Source organism: Lissotriton helveticus, chromosome 8 (assembly GCF_964261635.1).
Source record: "Lissotriton helveticus chromosome 8, aLisHel1.1, whole genome shotgun sequence".
NCBI classification, from domain to species: domain Eukaryota; kingdom Metazoa; phylum Chordata; class Amphibia; order Caudata; family Salamandridae; genus Lissotriton; species Lissotriton helveticus.
Window position 1 is genome coordinate 818,318,986 of NC_136069.1, and position 6,748 is coordinate 818,325,733.

General features: G+C 47.2%; 2 non-coding genes across 2 annotated transcripts; both read left to right on the plus strand.

The window, feature by feature from the left end:
• Positions 1-4,074: 4,074 nt before the first annotated feature.
• Positions 4,075-4,146, plus strand: TRNAP-UGG (transfer RNA proline (anticodon UGG)). Its single transcript has one exon. It is a non-coding gene; the product is annotated as a tRNA-Pro (tRNA).
• A 288-nt stretch (positions 4,147-4,434) lies between these two features.
• On the plus strand, positions 4,435-4,507 carry TRNAG-CCC (transfer RNA glycine (anticodon CCC)). The gene has a single exon. It is a non-coding gene; the product is annotated as a tRNA-Gly (tRNA).
• The last annotated feature ends 2,241 nt before the right edge of the window (positions 4,508-6,748 follow it).

The window sequence follows — 6,748 nt, forward strand, 5'->3', positions numbered from 1 at the left end:
CACGCCAATAATGCGGATGTTGTTCCGCCTAGAGCGTCCCTCCTGCTCGTCGAGTTTCTCCCGTAGAACCTTGTTGTCTGTCGCCAACTTCTCCACCGCCTGCTGAAGGTCAGACACGTCTTCCACCAGGGATTTTGTTACCACTTTCATGGCGTTTACCTTCTCCGTCATTTTATGGAAGTCTGCCCTGAGCAGTGTTACATCGGTGGAAATCGAACCCACTGTAGTTTGTAGATGTGCCAAGGCCTGCATCACATCGTCCAGCGTCGCCTTCTTGCCTCCTGACGCTTCCGTGGTTTTCCCGGCCGTCCCCAACCCCGTGATCGGGGCGGTGGTTGATTTGTCGCAAGCGTAGCGGTCTATTCGGGTCTGCGTAGTGCCAGACTTTTGTCCCCTCCCCGCCATGCCTGCGGCTTTCGCGGTCTTCAGGTACTCCTGACCCAGGGGATCGCCTCCTCCTGCTATCGTTGTTGTGTGTGGAGTTCGTCGCCTTAAGTCGTGTTCAGGCAGGGCACTCCACCACCGTCCAGGGGGGTCAGCGAGCCAAGGTCTGCAGATCCACAAAGTCTCTTTTGCGCCCGTCGAGGTCTATAGGACGAGATCCGTTCTACAGTGGTGGTTGCACCCAGCTGTTCTCAGCAGGAGGCACGCCGCCTACCAGTTCCAGCGCAGGGCCTGAAGTGACTTGTATAGGGTTGTCCGTGTGTGGCACCGTGCAGGGGGTGCCAAACAAGCCTTCGCCGCCTCAGTTCCAAAGGACGTGGGTAGGCCACAGGCGGATTGATCCCTCCTCTGGGCGAAGTTATGCCGAGCGTGGCGTCGCACTCCTCTACCCCCAGGTCAGGGCGCGCTGCTCCCCGAGTGGTAGATCTCGGCGTGCTGCTGTGGCAACAGTCCCCCTTCACGTTGCCTCACGGGACCAGTGCCTGAGGCGTGTCACATGCCCCGTACCTCCAAGTCCCGGTTCCGCGTGTTTGAGCAAAGGTCCCGGTATATTCGGGGGGGGGGGGAGTGTCTGTCTCCCCAACGCCACACGCTCCGAGTTGTTGGCCCCACTGGTGAAGTTCGGATTAGGATGTGAGCGGCTGACAGGCACGTCCACCGAGCCCTTTATCTTGGAGGAGTAGATGATCCCTGCGCCCGTTCAGTGTACACCCAGTCGTCCGGCCCTTGTAGGAGTGCTCCCCCTCCGCTCTCACCGCGTCTCCCACCGCCTGGGCCAGAGCTCTCGGTCAGCGTCCAATTCGCGCCTGACGAGCCGCGACCCCCACTGCGTGAAATGGCGGCTCCCTTCCACAGTCCGCAATCTTCCCTCTCGCCGGGCCGCTGTGCCTGACGCGGCTACCGGGGTGAAGGGAGAGGAGAGTAGACACCAATTCCGTGTCTCCGGTGGCGATCCGAGGGGAACTGCTGGGGGCACTCTCCGGATCTCCGCACTCCTTCAACGAGCAGGGGCACTTCCGGCGAGGGTCCCCCGGAGTATCTCCACTTCCTGTTGGGCACGGCCGTTAGGGCAGTCCCCGGTCTGCTTCGTTCCTGTGGGCCTGTCTGCTGCTGTCACGGCCGTCGGTTCCCAGACATCGGATTTAGGCACCGCTCGCCGCCGTTTGCTCCGCCCGGTCCTGAGCTCTGGTTCCCTCCTGCGGGGATGAAAAATTTCGTCGGATCACTTGCCGGATCGTCGGAGAGGCCGCCTTAACTACGGAGCCTGTCCCTTATGCTGCCGCCATCATCGGCTGCTAGCCACGCCCCCCCCGAAACCAATGATTTTTATTAAAAGTTGTCTTGTGTTTTGGTTACCTTGCATCAGCCAAAACGTGCCAGAGATGACTTCATTTGCAGTCACTTGAAAAGTAGGGATTCTCAAATAAATGGCAAGAGGTTGAAATAAATCCAAAGAAATTAATGGCATATCTATGTGTAGGTGTATGCATGTATCCAAATATAAAGAAAGATAGATAGATAGACAGACAGACAGACAGACAGACAGACAGACAGACAGACAGACAGACAGACAGACATCCAGACAGACAGACAGACAGACAGACAGACAGACAGACAGACAGACAGACAGACAGACATCCAGACAGACAGACAGACAGACATCCAGACAGACAGACAGACAGACAGACAGACAGACAGACAGACAGACAGACAGACAGACAGACAGACAGACAGACAGACGGACGGACAGACAGACAGACAGACAGACAGACAGACAGACAGACAGACAGACAGACAGACAGACAGACAGACATACAGACAGACAGACAGACAGACAGACAGACAGACAGACAGACAGACATCCAGACAGACAGACAGACAGACAGACAGACAGACAGACAGACAGACAGACAGACAGACAGACAGACATCCAGACAGACAGACAGACAGACATCCAGACAGACAGACAGACAGACAGACAGACAGACAGACAGACAGACAGACAGACAGACAGACAGACAGACAGACGGACGGACAGACAGACAGACAGACAGACAGACAGACAGACAGACAGACAGACAGACAGACAGACAGACAGACAGACAGACATACAGACAGACAGACAGACAGACAGACAGACAGACAGACAGACAGACATCCAGACAGACAGACAGACAGACAGACAGACAGACAGACAGACAGACAGACAGAGAGACAGACAGACATCCAGACAGACAGACAGACAGACAGACATCCAGACAGACAGACAGACAGACAGACAGACAGACAGACAGACAGACAGACAGACAGACAGACAGACAGACATCCAGACAGACAGATAGACAGACAGACAGACATCCAGACAGACAGACAGACAGACAGACAGACAGACAGACAGACAGACAGACAGACAGACAGACAGACATCCAGACAGACAGACAGACAGACAGACAGACAGACAGACATCCAGACAGACATCCAGACAGACAGACAGACAGACAGACAGATAGATAGATAGATAGATATAGGGAGAGAGAGAGCGTTAATATAAACAGAGACTTTCTTTTCAATCAAGCGGTCTTTTCTTTCCTTTAAGAGCAGAATGTTCTGATCATCAGCGCACCAGAATGTAGTGCCTGTTTGGCAAGCATCACATATTGTGATGTGTTAGCTAAGAGTTCCATGTCCTTCAGACTCATATATTCCTCTGTAGTTGTACCTTGGTGATTCAACAGAACATGGCATCATAATCAGCATTCTACTGCCACAGACTGGACAGAGAAACCATTTATAATTTCCCTGAAAAAGAAAAAAAGCATACTTAGGCAGAGCTTTGTGGACAGGAAGGACATTAGAGCAAGTGAGGAATAAGCACTGCTTTAGTTAATTTACATAGGCAGAACAGAGACTGCTGGGAAAAGCCTGAAATTAAAGGCACAGAAAATGCCTGCTTCTGGAGAGAACACTAAGAATTGTTGAAAGTTTTTCTTCTTACCCTGGCCACCCTTACAAGGAATCCTATGATAGTCAGCAGGACCCACCCTAAAAAGGAAGGGACAGCCATTTGGACCCTTTCCACCTTTTCTATATCTCGCCTGATCGAGCCTGATTGAGCGGATAAGCACATGTACTTCTCATTTTGGGAAGGCATTGCTTAGCTTGTTACCAGCAGCTCAGTTATGTTATGATGTTAGAGGCTATGCAAGGAATGCTTTAGTCCTGCATTAGGCAGTTTTTATTGGTTCTTGCATTCAAGATGTAGATAATTACCCAGAATCTGTGGCCCAGCTATTCACCTTGGCATTGTGATTTGCACAAAGGGAATAAGTATTTGAGAGAAAAGGCAAAATGTGTTTCTTATGTTGTTATGAACAACTTTTTATTCTTTTTCCTTAGGCTCTAGCCAATGCAGAAATATATAAATAACTGCTGACTTCCTGTAAGACGTGTCCAATGCTGAGACAAAATAAAAGGGGACACTTACAAATGATAGTGCTATCGTTTGAGAAAGGGTAAGTTGACACTGAATTTCATGTGTATTCACAGACCAAGCATGAAAAAGACCCCAGCATGATCTTCATTGCGGGCTTAGAGCTGGTATTACCTTTTCAGAGGTGAGGGTCTTTCAACGGCTCGTTGGTCTAGGGGTATGATTCTCGCTCTGGGTGCGAGAGGTCCTGGGTTCAAATCCCGGACGAGCCCTTTCATTGGTGCTCTTTTGAAGTATGCATTTCAAAGCCAATATCAATTTTCTCTTTGCAGTAGTGGATGAATATTTGCTAGAGTCTCATGCTTTTAAACTTGCCCTGCCTGAGCAAATAGGAAACATTTCTCTTTAAGCATTTTGCAAAAATGCTGAACTTGCAAGGCATATACAAGCGTTCAGATAGGGCTGTAGGGCAGGTTGCATGAAAGAAATCTAAAATCAGATGCCCTTGGAATAGCCTGTTTTGAGCAGTTTCATCACAGAAGAATCACCTGTAGGTATCTGTTTCTGTAGTGTAGTGGTTATCACGTTCGCCTCCCACGCGCAAGGTCCCCGGTTCGAAACCGGGCAGAAACACTTGTTATATTGTCTTGGCTGCAATGTTGAGAGTTGCCGTTTTGCATGAAATTGTCCAGGCCCTGAAGATGGGTTCATGCAGTCTCGTTCCAAGAAAGTGAATTCTCTTAAAAACAATAACATAATTGGCATGTGGATGTATCTGTTGATTCACAGACCTCACTTTCAAAAGAGCCCTGCATTCGGTTCAATGCTCAACCAGAACAAGCATTAACTTTGAGAATTGTTGGCACCAACAGGCCTCTTATTTTAGTAGAGTGTTTCTGGTTTTTAAGTGCTGAGGCCTGGGCTCAATTCCTAGATGATCCTTCTCAAGGTGATGATACAAATGCATCGTCACTTTTACGTTTAATGTCAGAATTTTTTATTTCCATTTGGTGGTGTAAGAATGCTTTCGACAGTATGGGGATTTTTTCTAGCCTTGCATGAATAAAAGCATATCACTCCTCTTTATGTATTTTTCTAATACATTTATATTTGCATCTCCTCTCCTAGCATGCATTTTTTACTATCTTACAGGCTGTATATAATAAGTATCAATTCAGGGGCGCTTCTTCTACTCAAATCACAACTGTTCTATCACGACATTGATAAGCAATCTGCATCTGCTTCTGTTGTGTATTGGTTATCATATTTACCTGACGTTTGAAAGTCCCATGTTTGACAGTGCACGTTAACAAAGAAACCAATGATTTTTATTAAAAGTTGTCTTGTGGTTTGGTTACCTTGCATCAGCCAAAACGTGCCAGAGCTGACTTCATTTGCAGTCACTTGAAAAGTAGGGATTCTCAAATAAATGGCAAGAGGTTGAAATAAATCCAAAGAAATGCATGGCATATCTATGTGTAGGTGTATGCATGTATCCAAATATAAAGATAGATAGATAGATAGATAGCTAGATAGATAGATAGATAAATAGATGGATGGATGGATGGATGGATGGATGGATGGATGGATGGATGGACAGACAGACAGACAGACAGACAGATAGATAGATAGATATAGGGAGAGAGAGAGCGTTAATATAAACAGAGACTTTATTATCAATCAAGCGGTCTTTTCTTTCCTTTAGGAGCAGAATGTTCTGATCATCAGCGCACCAGAATGTAGTGCCTGTTTGGCAAGCATCACATATTGTGATGTGTTAGCTAAGAGTTCCATGTCCTTCAGACTCATACATCTCTCTGTAGTTGTACCTTGGTGATTCAACAAAACATGGCATCATAATCAGCATTCTACTGCCACAGACTGGACAGAGAAACCATTTAGAATTTCCCTGAAAAAGAAAAAAAGCATACTTAGGCAGAGCTTTGTGGACAGGAAGGACATTAGAGCAAGTGAGGAATAAGCACTGCTTTTGTTAATTTACATAGGCAGAACAGAGACTGCTGGGAAAAGCCTGAAATTAAAGGCACAGAAAATGCCTGCTTCTGGAGAGAACACTAAGAAGGGTTGAAAGTTTTTCCTCTGACCCTGGCCACTCTTACAAGGAATCCTATGATAGTCAGCAGGAACCCACCCTAAAAAGGAAGGGACAGCCATTTGGACCCTTTCCACCTTTTCTTGATCGAGCGCTGAGCGCTGATCGCGGATAAGCACATGTACTTCTCATTTTGGGAAGGTATTGCTTCGCTTGCTACCAGCAGCTCAGTTATGTTATGATGTTAGAGGCTATGCAAGGAATGCTTTAGTCCTGCATTAGGCAGTTTTTATTGGTTCTTGCATTCAAGAGATAGATAATTAGCCAGAATATGTGGCCCAGCTATTCACCTTGGCATTCCGATTTGCACAAAGGGAATAAGTATTTGAGAGAAAAGGCAAAATGTGTTTCTTATGTTGTTATGAACAGCTTTTTATTCTTTCTCTTTAGGCTCTAGCCAATGCAGAAATATATAAATAACTGCTGACTTCCTGTAAGACGTGTCCAATGCTGAGACAAAATAAAAGGGGACACTTAGAAATGATTGTGCTATCGTTTGAGAAAGGGTAAGTTGACACTGAATTTCATGTGTATTCACAGACCAAGCATGAAAAAGAACCCAGCATGATCTTCATTGCGGGCTTAGAGCTGGTATTACCTTTTCAGAGGTGAGGGTCTTTCAACGGCTCGTTGGTCTAGGGGTATGATTCTCGCTTTGGGTGCGAGAGGTCCCGGTTTCAAATCCCCGACGAGCCCTTTCATTGGTGCTCTTTTGAAGTATGCATTTCAAAGCCAATATCAATTTTCTCTTTGCAGTAGTG